At 34.9% G+C, this 13,156-nt stretch overlaps 1 protein-coding gene and 1 pseudogene across 12 annotated transcripts in view; both read right to left on the bottom strand.

Moving 5' to 3' along the window:
- Window positions 1-13,156, bottom strand: part of AUTS2 (AUTS2, activator of transcription and developmental regulator) — a 1,087,944-nt gene that overhangs the window by 747,211 nt on the left and 327,577 nt on the right. The gene's annotated exons all lie outside the window — the stretch shown is intronic.
- LOC111744168 lies at window positions 3,626-3,744 on the bottom strand (annotated as a pseudogene).

The following is a 13,156-nucleotide window of genomic DNA, read 5'->3' as shown; positions in this document are numbered from 1 at the left end:
AAACACCAGAGAAAAAAAACTAGACAAACCCCACTACCCCCATCAACAAGGTGAATGGGGATCCTAGACTTCCACCCTTACAGAGTTTACCGAGGTACCCCATCTCCACCTCTAGTTGGTGCCACAGAAACCTGAGTAGAGATCCTGGACCTTCGACTCCACTAGGCAGAAAAGACATCTCCTCCCAATATGTCGGTGGAACCATATGGGGAGCCTAAACTTCCACCCTTCCCTCTCCCCTTTGGGATGATATAAGAAAAGGCGCTAGGGAGAGTCACTGCTTGGTGGTTAACAAGGCCACCTCCCCCGATGGTGTCTGTGAAGCCCACAAGGAAAGTAATACTGAGACATTATTACCCTTCCCAACCAGTACGGTATCAGCTAAGGCCTGAAGGGGAGCCAGAACTCCTATTCAGCGCTAACAAGGAGACTCTTGCCTCTTCGGGTGACAACTGAGGTTGAGCAGGAAATAAGGACTTCTATCAATGTGGCAGGGCAGCCCCCTTCTCTTGCCAGAGAGCTGTCAGAAGAATCCAGCTAAAAGCTGAAGATTTAAGTAAGATCCATAGTCTCAAAACATAAAACCTAAAATATTCAGGTTTAAATCAAATATCACTCTTCATACAAAGAATCGGAAAACTCTCAACTTGCACAAGACACCAATATTATGTCTAACAGACATTAGAATTATCTGACAAAGATTTTAAAGCACCTACCATAAAAATGCTTCAGCAAGTAATTATAAACATGCTTAAAACCAAACAAAAAACAGGAACCCACAGAAAAGATGTTTTGGCAAAGTAATAGAAGATATAAAGACCTAAGAGAAAATTTTAGAAGCCAATAACAATAAAAACTCAGAAAACTACAAAAAAATTACTTATGATACTAATTAAAGATGATACTAATATATGGAAATTAAAGATGATACTAATTAAAGATGATACTAATATATGGAAAGACACTATGTGTTCACAGACTGGAAGATTTAATGTTGTTAAGATTTCCACATTTCCCAAAGAGGTTCACAGGTTCAGTGCAACCCTTATGAGAATCTCAATGGCATTTTTTGTGGAACTAGAAAAATTCAACCTAAAATTGATGGAATCTCAAGGGGCACCATATAGCCAAAACAATTTTGAATAAATAGAACAAAGTTGGAAGACTAACATTCCCTGATTTCAAAACATATTATAAAGATACAGTAATCAAAAACAGTTTGGTACTGGCATAAAGACAAGCAGAGAGCAATGGAATAGAATAGTGAGCCCAGAAATAAACCCTTCAGTACATGGTAAAATAATTTTTGGCAAGGATGCCAAGACCACTCAATGGGAAAAGGAGACTCTCTTCAACAAATAATGCTAGGAAAACTGGATATCCACATGCAAAAGAATGAAGTTGAACCCTTATCTGTCATCACATATAAAAATTAGCTTGAAATGGATTAAAGACCTAAACATTAAGACCTAAAACTGTAAAACTCTTAAAATAAAATATAAGGGAAAAGCTTCATGACACTGGATTTGGCAATGATTTCTTCTATATGACACCAAAATCACAGACAACATAAACAAAAAGAGACAGATGGGGCTTTATCAAACTTAACAACATTTGTATATTAAAGGATACAATCAACAGAGTGAAAGGGCAATTTATGAAATGGGAGAAAATGTTTATGTAATATTTAACAGGTTAACATCCAGAATATATAAAGAACTGTAATTCAAGGACAAAAAATAAATAACCTGATTAAAAAATGGGCAAAGGACTTGAAGACATTTCTCCAAAGATGATATACGAATGGCCAAAAAAAATATGAAAAGATGTCCAACATCACTAATTAACAAAAAAAAAAAAAAATGCAAATCAAAACTATAATGCAATATAACCTCACATCAATTAGGATGGCTACTATCAAAAGGCCAGAAAATAACAATTATTGGAGAGGATGTGGATAAATTCAAATCCTTGTGTACTGCTGGTGGCATTATAAAATAGTGCAACTGCTATGTAAAGGGTATAGAGGGCCCTCAAAAGATTAAAAATGGAACTACTAAATGATCCAGCAATACTACTTTTGGGCATGTACCCCAAAGAATTGAAAGCAGGCCTCCCTATCACCCAAATACAGCACTATTCATAATAATCAAGAGGTCGGAGCAATCCAAAAGTCAATCGATGGATGGATGAATGGATAACCAAATGTGGTACACACAGAATGGAAAATTATTCAATCCTGTCACATGTTTTAATACAGATGAACCTTGAGGCCAGTCACAAAAATATAAATACTACATTATTCCCTTTATCTGATGTATACACAGATGACAAATTCATAGAAACAGAAAGCAGAATAATGGTTACCAGAAGGTAGGAGAAAGGGGAAAAGAATACTTATTTAATAGGTATAAAGTTTCAGACTTTCAACATGAAAAAGTTCTGGAGATATGTTTCACAACAATGTGAATATACAGTTGACCCTTGAACAACATGAGTTTGAACTGCGCAGGTCTACTTACACATGACTCTTCTTCAATTGACCTGCGCAGTTCAAACCTGAGTTGTTCTGGAGTCAACTAGTGGTTGGGAATCCAAGTATTCAGAGGGTAGGTTTAACTTTTATGCAAATTTTTCATTGTGTTGGTGCCCTTAACCCCTATGTTGTCAAGGATCAACTGTGCTTAACACTACTGAACTTTACACTTAAAAACAGCTAAGATGGCAACTTTTATGGAATGTGCTTTTACAACAGTAAATAATTTTTTTAATTAAAAAAAAAACTCAATGGGTGAACTCAACATCAGGTAGAGGAGAAGAGGAAAGAATCTGGGAACTTCAAGAGAGAACATTTAAAATTATTCGATCTAAACATACAAAGAAATACAGACTGAGAAGGAATTAAAAAAAAATACAAAAAACAGAGTATCAGGGACCTGTTGGACTATAATAAAAGGTCCACTATTTTTGTCTCCAGCAGACCAGGAGAGGGGCTAAAAAGTACAAGGTAAAACTTCTTAATTTGGCAAAAGACATAAAGTCCAGATTCAAGAAGCTGTGAGAATCCCAAGCAGAATAACTCCAAAGCTAACCACACCGAGACATATAGTAAGAGTTTTGAAAACTAAAGACAAAGAAAAAATCTAGAAGTAACTAGAGAAATAATGCATGACCTATAAAAGAAAGAATGATAGATTTCTCTTCAGTAGACTGATAAGTTGTATATACATAATGTAATACCTTGAGCAACCACTAAAAATGCTGTATGAAAATATGTACTTAGAAACACTATAAATAAATTAAAATGGAATTAGAGAAAATTCTAGAAAATAACCTACAGGAAAGAAAATAATAGACAGGGACACACACAATAAAACGCACAAGTACAAAACAAAAATTGGCAAACTTAAGGCATGCTATATCAATAATTACAAGTAAATGATCTAAATATACCAATTAAAAGACAGACCGATAAAGTAAATAGAAAAACATGACCCAACCAAATGCTATCTACAAGAAACACATTTTATTATTATTTTTATTTTTTAGGCAAGGCAACCCTTGGTTGACCTCACAGATTGCAAGGACCTGTCAGCTTACAATCCCTTACTTTTTTAATTTTTTATGCCTATAGCACTTGGTCTTCCTAAGTGGTCTCTCATCCAAGTACTAACCAGACCTGACCCTGCTTAGCTTCCAAGATCCGATGGGATCAGACTTGTTCAGGGTAGCATGGCCGTAGACTACAAGAAACCCATTTTAAATATAACAATATAGAAATCAAAAATATGAAAAAGATTTACCATAAAAATGTACAAAAATAAAACACGAGTGGCTATATTAACATCGGATAGACTTTAAGGCATACCAAATTACTAGAGATGGAAGAAAATTACAAAATGATACAGGGTCAATCTACTAAGAAAATATAATAATCCTAAATGTATATGCACCAAACAGTAGAGCTGAAAATATATGAAGCAAAAACTGACAATGGTAAGAAGGAAGAGTCGAATTATAATTAAGTTGAATTAAGTCACAATTATAATTGAAGACTTCAACACCGCTCTCTCAACAATTAATAGAACTATTAAACAGAAAATCATCACAGATGGAGAATTCAACAATATCATCAACCAACGGGATCTACATGCCATATACAAAATGTTCTACTCAAAGCAGAAAACACAGTCTTTCCTAATGCCCACAAACACTATACCAAAATAGATCATATAATGAGCTAGAAAACAAATCTCAGCAAATTTAAAAGAATTCAAATCCTATAGAGTGTGTTCTTTGACAATAATGGAATCAAACCAGGAAATGGTAACAAAGATAATAGAAAACATGCCCAAATACTTGAAAACACTGCTAAATAATCCATGCATTAAATAAGAAGTCTCAAGGGAAATTTAAAAATATATTGAACTGAACCAAAATGAAAATAGAACATATCAAAATTTGTGGGACTCATAAAGCAGTACTGAGAGGGAAGTTTATAACACTATATAGTTACATTAGAAAAAAAGAAAACTTTCAAACCAGTAATCTAAGCTATTGTCTTAAGAATCTAAAAAAAGAGCAAATTAACCTAAATCAGCAGAATGAAGGAAATAATGAAGATAGCATAAGAAAAAAATGAAGTCGAGAACAAGAACAGCACAGAAAACTAATGAAGCAAAAAAAACTGGTTCTTCAGAAAGATTAGTATAATTGACAAATCTCTAGCAAGACTAAGAAAAAAAGATAGAAGAAATTAATTACTAATATCAAATATGAAATAGGGAATATCACTATGCATACATCAAAAGGATATGGAATGCTATGGACAATTATACACGCTTAATTTTGACAACTCAGATGAAGTGGCCCACTTCCTCAAAAACAAAATCTGTGAAGAGTATTCCAATATTTCCCAAGAATAAAGATGTAAAAATCTTTAACAAAATCTGAGCAAAAAAATTCAGCAATATAAAAATAGTTATACCACTGTGACTAAATGGGAGTTATTCTAGGGATGCAGGGTGATTCAATATTTGAAAATATAACATATAATATAATTCACCATTTTAACATGCTAAAGAAGAAAAATCAAATAATATCAATCACTGCATAAAAAAAACACTTGACAAAATTCGACATGCATTCATGATTTTAAAAAACCTTTAGAAAACTAGAAACAGAAGAGAACTTCCTTAATTTGATAAAGAATTATCTACAAAAAACCTATAGCTAACATTATACTAAATGATTAAAGACTGAGTGCTTTTTCCCTAAAGATCAGGAACAAGGCAAAAGATATTCACTCTAACCACTCTTATTCCACACAGAACTAGACATTTTAGCCAGTGCAACAAAACAAGGGGAAAAAAAAAGAATTTACAGCTCAGAAATAAAATTTTATTTGCATTTTACATTATTCTCCATGTAGAAAGCACCAAGGAAACTACAAATAAACCTCTACAACTAATAAGTCCATTCATCAAAGTCATAAGATACAAAAACAACACACAAAAATAAGTCATATTTCTATGTGCTAACAATGCATATGTGGAATTCAAATTAGAAATATCGCTGTAATTGCTTAAAAATAGAAAATATTTAGTTATAAATCTAACAAAACATGTACAGGACTTATATGCTAAAACCACAAAATGATGATAAAAGAAGTCAAAGAAAATCAAAATAAATGGAGAGACATACCATGTTCATAGACAGAAAGACCCAACAGAGTAAATTTTTTAAATTCTCTCCAAATCAATATACTGATTCAGCAATACAGTTCTTATTAAAATGCCAGGAAGATATTTCATAAACATAGACAAGATAATTCTAAAATTTATATGAAAAAGCAAAGGTATCATATAGCTAAATCAATTTGGAAAAAGAATAAAATGGAAGGAGTCACTACATTCAATTTCCAGACTTACTATATAGCTATAGTAATCAAGATTTTTTCGGATTGGTGAAGAAATAGATATACAGATCAATAGGATAGAATAGAGAACTCATAAATCGACCCACACAAGTATAACCAACTAATATTGACAAAGGTGCAAGAGCAATTAAATGGAGAAAAGATAGTTTTTGAAACAAATGCTGCTTAACTGGACACGCAGAGCGAAACAACAAAACAAAACAAAACCTTGACCTATGTTTCACATCTTATATAAAACTTATCTCTAAATGGATCATAAACTTAAATCTAAAATATAAAATTATAAAACTTTTAAAACCAAATAAAAGTAAGGTGATTTCTTCAGGATCAAGAGATAAGCAAAGATTTCTTAGATTTAACAATCAAAGCAGGGCATATAAAGAAAAAAAAAATCCATATATTGGACTGTATTAACATTAATTTTTTTATCTCCGTGAAAGAAGAGGATAAAAAGACAAGTACAAATTGGAAGAAAATATTCGCAAACCACATATCCAATAATAGATCAGTAATTAGTATATTAAGAACTTTTAAAAATTCAATAGTAAAAGTAAAAAATACAATTAGAAAATGAGAAAAAGATATTTAATGAGTAGGAGATATTTAACAAAAGAAGATATTCAGGTGAAAAACAAGCACATGGAGATGAGTAACATGGCTAGCTATTAGAAAAATGCAAATTACCACAATAGGATATCACTACAACCAACAGAATGACTAAAATACACACACACACACAAAGTAACATCACCAAATGCTAATGAAAATGCAGAGAAACTGGATAACTAATACACTGCATTGAAGAGAATTGTACAATGGCAGAGCCACTATGGTAGACAGTTGGGTGCCTTCTTAAAAATTAAATATGCTACTCGGAAATTGCATGCCTGGGCATTTATCCCAGAGAAAAGAAAACTTAGGTCTACACCAAAACCTGTATACAGATGTTCATAGTACTTTTATTTGTAATAGAATAAACTGGAAACAATACAGATTTCCTTCAACTGGGGGACAACTGAACTATAATGTATCCATACCATCAAATTCTACTCAGAGACAAAAGAACACACAGAACTTGGAGGAATCTTCTGAGAATCATGTTGAGTGAAAAAAGACAATCCTCAAAACTTACATAGTGTGATTCCATTTATATAACATTCTTGAGATGACAAAATTTAAAAATTGGAGAAAAAATTATTGGTTGCCAGGAGTTAATGAGTGGAGGTGTAGGGATGGGAGGAAAGTGATATGGCTATAAAAGGCCAACAGGAGAGATACTTTAGGTGGTAAAATCATTGTGTATCTATCTTGACTGCGTTAATGCTAATATCCTGGCTATAATATAGTTTACAAGATGTTACCATTAGGGAAACTAGGTAAAAGACACATGTTATCTCTCTGCATTATTTCTTACACCTGCATATGATTCTACTATTATCTCAAAATAAAAAGCTTAGTTTTAAAAAAGTATATTAGATGATAATTCCCCAAATACAACAAAAGAGGAAACAATTTTATCAAGTTTCTACATATTGCTAAAGACATATACTACCAGTAAGTGATAAAAGCAGAATTCAAATTTATGTCCTCCAGATTCACCAACAAAGTCACAGATTTACTCAAGAGCATTTTGAGAATAACTGAGCATTTGTTATGTGCCAAGAATTAGGGATACAAAAAAAATGCACAGTTCTGTATCTGTAGGATCTTATGGTACTACAGAGAACACATATTAGCTAATGAATAATTATAATAAAATGCATTATGTACATTCAAAGCCAAGTGCTAACACTGCTGAGGGATATCAAGTGAGGATTCTGAGATGGAAGAAAACAGCCATTAACAAGCAGAGGATTAAGGGACTCAGATTGACCTTTTAACAAGATCACTCTAGAAGTATCTTGGAGCACTGTAAGGTACCATAACAGCAGAATGGAGATAAATTAGGAGACTCTTCTAATGAGGGAGATGGTAAGAAGAGAACTAAAGCAGGTCTTTTGGGAATGCACATGACCAGCTGGAGAGTGATAGGTAGGAAACATACGAGAAAGAAAATGTTTGGTTAAGGAAGAAGACATTCATTAACTGTATTTTTTATTAGTAATATTTTTTTATTTTTCAATTATAGTTGGCATACAATATTATATTAGTATCAGACGTACAACACAGTGATTAGACATCTATATAACTCACAAGTGATCACCCCCAATAAATCTAGTACCCCTCTGACACCATACATAGTTATTATATTACTTACTACATTCCTTATGCTATATTTTATATCTCCATGACTATTTTGTACTACCAATTTGTACTTCTTAATTTCTTCACCCTTTTTCACCAACCCCTCCAATCCCCCTCACCTTTGGTAACCCTCAAAATATTCTCTGTATCTATGAGTTTGGATTTTTGTTGTTGTTTTTCAGATTCCACATGTACGTGAAATCATATGGCATTTGTCCACTCAGCACAATACCCTCTAAGTCCATCATGAATTATCTTTTTCCATCTCTTTACTTTTAATCTGTGTGTCTTTTAATCTGAAGTGAGTCTCTTGTAGGCAGCCTACATAAAGGTCCTGTATTCTTATCCATTCGGTCATCCTATCTTTTGATTAGAGTTCTTAATTCTTTTTTATTTGAAGTACTTGTTGACAGATATGTAGTTACCGACATTCTTTATTCATACTTTAGATATATATTTTTTTCTTCTTCTTAAAGAAGTCCCTCCAACATTTCCTGTAATACTGGCTTGGTGGTGATGAACTCCTTTAGCTTTTTCTTGTCTGGGAAGCCCTTTATCTGTCCTCCTTCAATTCTAAATGATAGCTTTGCGAGGTAGGGTAATCTTGGTTGTAGGTTCTGGGTTTTCATCATTTTGAATATTTTGTGCCAAGCCCTTCTTTCATGCAAAGTTTCATTTGAGAAATTGGCTGACAATCTTATAGGTAACTAATTGCTCCTCTCTTGCTGCTTTAAAGGTTCTTCCCTTGTATTTAATCTTTGCCATTTTAATTATGATGTGTTCTGGTGTCGGCCTCTTTGGGTTCATCTTGTTTAGGACTCCCTGTGCTTCCTGGACTTGTATGTCTATTTCCTTCACCAGGTTAGGGAAATTTTCCATCATTATTTCTTCAAATAGGTTTTCAATTTCTTGCTCTCTCTCTTCTCCTTCTAGTACTCCCATGATGTGAATATTGTTACATTTGATGTTGTCCCAAAGGCTCCTAAAACTATCTTCATTTTTTGGATTCTCTTTTCTTGCTGCTATTCTGATTGGGTGACCTTGGCTACCCTATCTTCTTTATCGCTGATTCGATCTTCTGCTTCATACACTCTGTTGATTCCCTCTAATATACTCTTTATCTCAGATATTGTATTCTTCATTTCTGACTGGTTCCCTTTTATATTTCCCATCTCCATTTTTATGTTTTTTATCTCTTTGTTAAAGTTCTCAATGAGTTCATCTACACTTCCCCTAAGTTCATTGAGCAGCCTTATAACCAGTGTTTTGAACTCTTTCTCTGGTAGATTGCTTATCTCCATTTTGTTAATTTCTTTTTCTGGAGCTTTGTTCTGTTCTTTCATGTGGGACATGTTTCTTTGTCTCCCCATTTTGGCTGCTTCTCTATGTCTGTTTCTATATATTATGTAAGGATCCTAAGTCTCCCAGTCTTAGTACAGTGGCTTTATGAAGTAGGTGTCCTGTGGGGCCCCATGGCACAGTCCTAAGAGGGGTCTAGCTACAGGCCAAGTTCAGCTGCAGCCTGTGCACCTCCAGGGACACCTGGTAAGAGTCACCAAGCAGTCCACAGATGGCTGCCACTTGTGCTGGGCTTATAGGTGCCTCAAGAAGCCAAGCCAGAAACCGAAGCTGGTTGCCACTAGTGCAGGACTTGAGGCTGCTCAGCAAGAGGTAAGAGATATGCCAAGGCCAGATGTTGCTTCTTAGGGTATTGCGAGCCTTTGAGAGATTTTAGAAAAGTCTGCAGCAACAGCCAAGACAGGCCATTTATATGGAATAAACCATTGGAAGCAGCTTGGGTGGTCCCACAAGTTGGGAGAGGCAGACTCTCAGGGAATTATCTGGGTGGAGCAAGCTGTTATTCCTTTTGGTGGTGATTCAGCGGTGCCTGCATCTGCATGCTGGGAGCAGGGAGGGCTCAACAAAGGAACAGTGGATACTGTCAGCACTTCTGTCGGGGAGGACACCGCTCCCCTAGCCCTTGCCCTGAAGCCCAACAACTTAGTGTGTCCCCACATGTACCCAGCACTCCTCAAGCAGCTGCCCCAGTGCTGGAGCTTAGAGGGAGCAAGTCCGTAAGTAAGTAAGTCCAGGCACCAGCCCTTTTAAGAAGAATATCTGTGACTGCCATAACCCTCCGTCTCGTCTCACTCACCTACAATCTCTGATGTTTTTCACAGCCAGAGGTTGTGGGGACTTCCCTTCCCACCACTGGAATCCTGGTCTGGGGAGCCCAGAGTGGGGTTGGGTCCCCTCACTCCTCAGGTGGGGAAGGGGGCTCCTTCAGTCAAGATAGCCGTCCTGATTCTTGATCTCCACATGCGGTTTTGGGACCAGACTGTTTTGCTTCTCCACTCCTCCTACTAGTTTAAGGTGACCTTGTTATTTTTGTCCCTAGTTGTATGGCTTCTGTTCAGCTAGACATCAGGCAACTCCGCATGCTGGTTGCTCTGTACTTTCATTGTAATTTGAGTGTGGTCACAAGGAGGTGTACAGAGCTTCTACATTCTACCCCAGGGGTTCTCAACCCCTGGACTACGGACTGGTATGGCCACACAGCAGGAGGTGAACAGCAGGCAAGCAAGCGAAGCTTCATCTGTATTTGCAGCTGCTCCCTAGCGTTAGCATGAGCGCCTCAGCTCTGGCTCAGATCATCAGGCATTAGATCTTCACAGGAGCACAGTACCTGGTGCCAAAAAGGTTGGGGACCGTTGTTGTACGCCATCTTGACCGGTCCTCTAACTGCACTATAAAATGTTGTATTTGAGGTATCTGTTGAACTTCAAGACAGATATCTAATTAATCAACTAAATAAATGTCTCTGCAACTCAAGAAAGAGATTAGTGATAGAGATTTTGGAATTATCAGTTATAGGAAGTAGTACAACACATGAAAATAGGAAACTGCTCAGAGAAATTATGTAGAATGAGAAGGGGGAAATGGGATATGATAAACTTAATTCAAATAAGCAGTATTTTAGAAGAAATGATGGCTGAGTAACAACCTAATTAAAGAAAGAGATAGCCCATCAATAATTTAAATCAAAATACATTGGAGTATGCATGTGTGTACGGTGGTGGTAAGAAAGATGTTTGTTTATACGCACAAATACACACATACACAGTTTAATTTTGGAAAGGTATCAGAATCCTGATAATCACAAGGAAATAATACTCTCTTGTACCAATGTTTTTGGTAATGTATGGATTTAGTTTATCTTGTTCACTATTTAAAGTTGATTAAATTATTTTCTTAAATGTAAAACTAGGAAATGGCTAGCTATTGAATACATCACATAATGTATTTTCTTATAGCTTTGGACAAAGCTTGTAGAAGAAATATCTTTCCAATAATTACAAGTTTCTATCAAAACATGTGGTCACTGTTAGAAAATAAAGAGAGGGGTTTCTTTTTTTTTTTTTTTTTTTTTTGCCTTTTTTAAGATAATGGCAGAAGTTCCAAATTAGCGACCCTTGAAAAGAATGGCTCTTTGGAAAAAGATGGAAAAAGATTATTTAACTGTGTTTTTTAAGGATTTCTGTCCCTGGATGTATGCTAAGGCTTTTTATCTCTCCAGATAAAACTAAACTCATTTTGACAAAGTTTGGGGGGAAAAAAATCTCCAATATAAGTTTTAAAAATAAATCATTGTGAAGAAGCAAAAGGAAAAAAGTTCTGCTGAGAATCATGGAGAGCTTGAATACCATAAGCATATATATATATATGCTTTTATATATATAAAAGACGGAGAATTTTGTTTCTCATTTTCCTGCTTTAGCAATAAAAGAAAAATATTCTTTAATTAGCAATGGAGCCTTACATTATTTAGCTTTATATTACACCCATGTCTTGGTATATGAATGCATACTCTCCTTGTTAGGTTGTTATATAGTCACTCAAATGAAGCAGTTAATTTAATATCTCCCACTTCTTTTTATGAAGATCGTTTCTTAAAATGTTTTTCCTCTTTTAACATTAGTTTCCTCTCATTCTTTAACTCTGAGTTTCAAGTTTCTATGGCAGGACACTCAAGGTGAAAAGAAAAGGTTAAGAAGGTGGAATACAGTGTTAATTTATCACAATTTCTAACAGCAAACAATGGGTATTAGGCTGCTCAAAGGAAAGTAATCTACTGAGGAAAAAATTAAATCTCCAAACAAGATGATAACCTTTCCCAACCTGTAAACAAAGAGATATTTTAATTATAATAGCTTTAGTAGTTAACAAAGCAAATGGGTTTAAAATGGAGGATAAATCTTTAAAAACCCTGTATTTTCATTATGTGTAAAGAACAAATAATTTTGCTGACATAAAAACATAGCAGAAACAAATCCATACAGAAAAAGCAACGCAGGAAAAATGAGCCCAAAGTGTACTAACTTCTTTTTTCAACTAGAGGAATGGAGGAGGGATTATTTATTGTGCTTATGCATATAATCATAAGAAGCATGAAGAGAGTCATCTCAATTTTCCATCTTGCCACATATGATTCCATTCTCTAGGACCTCGGCTTAAGCATACTGTTAATATGCCAATGTTTTCAACAAGCAAATCAAGGAAGGAAGGATTTCAAAAGGGAGGCATTTTAGAATCCTCCTGGAAACCCCACTACTAGCGCTATATACTCCCAACAGGTGACACATTTGAATCTAGAACCAAAAAGATGGCCAACAGCCCCAGGTAAGAGAAAATGTGTTAGGAAATACACACTTCTTTCTCCAAATCCTAGTAATGGTATATTAAAACACAGAACTGTAACATCAAAATATCAGATGCAACCAAAATTCATTGCTTCCCTAAAATATAACTCCCCGACAGACAGTAAAGAGATAGTCTCATATGTGGTCAGCCAAAATGATAGGAATTTTTTCTATACCCAAATAACACTGCAAAGCTCTTTATACATGAATGAGCAGTCAGTCCACTGAAAGAAAAATAAAAAATGAAATGACTAAGCAAACTACAGGTAATGGG

Source organism: Pteropus vampyrus, unplaced genomic scaffold, assembly GCF_000151845.1.
Source record: "Pteropus vampyrus isolate Shadow unplaced genomic scaffold, Pvam_2.0 Scaffold128, whole genome shotgun sequence".
NCBI classification, from domain to species: Eukaryota; Metazoa; Chordata; class Mammalia; order Chiroptera; family Pteropodidae; genus Pteropus; species Pteropus vampyrus.
The sequence above is the reverse complement of the archived record's forward strand: the minus strand, read 5'-3'. Positions and strand labels throughout refer to the sequence as shown.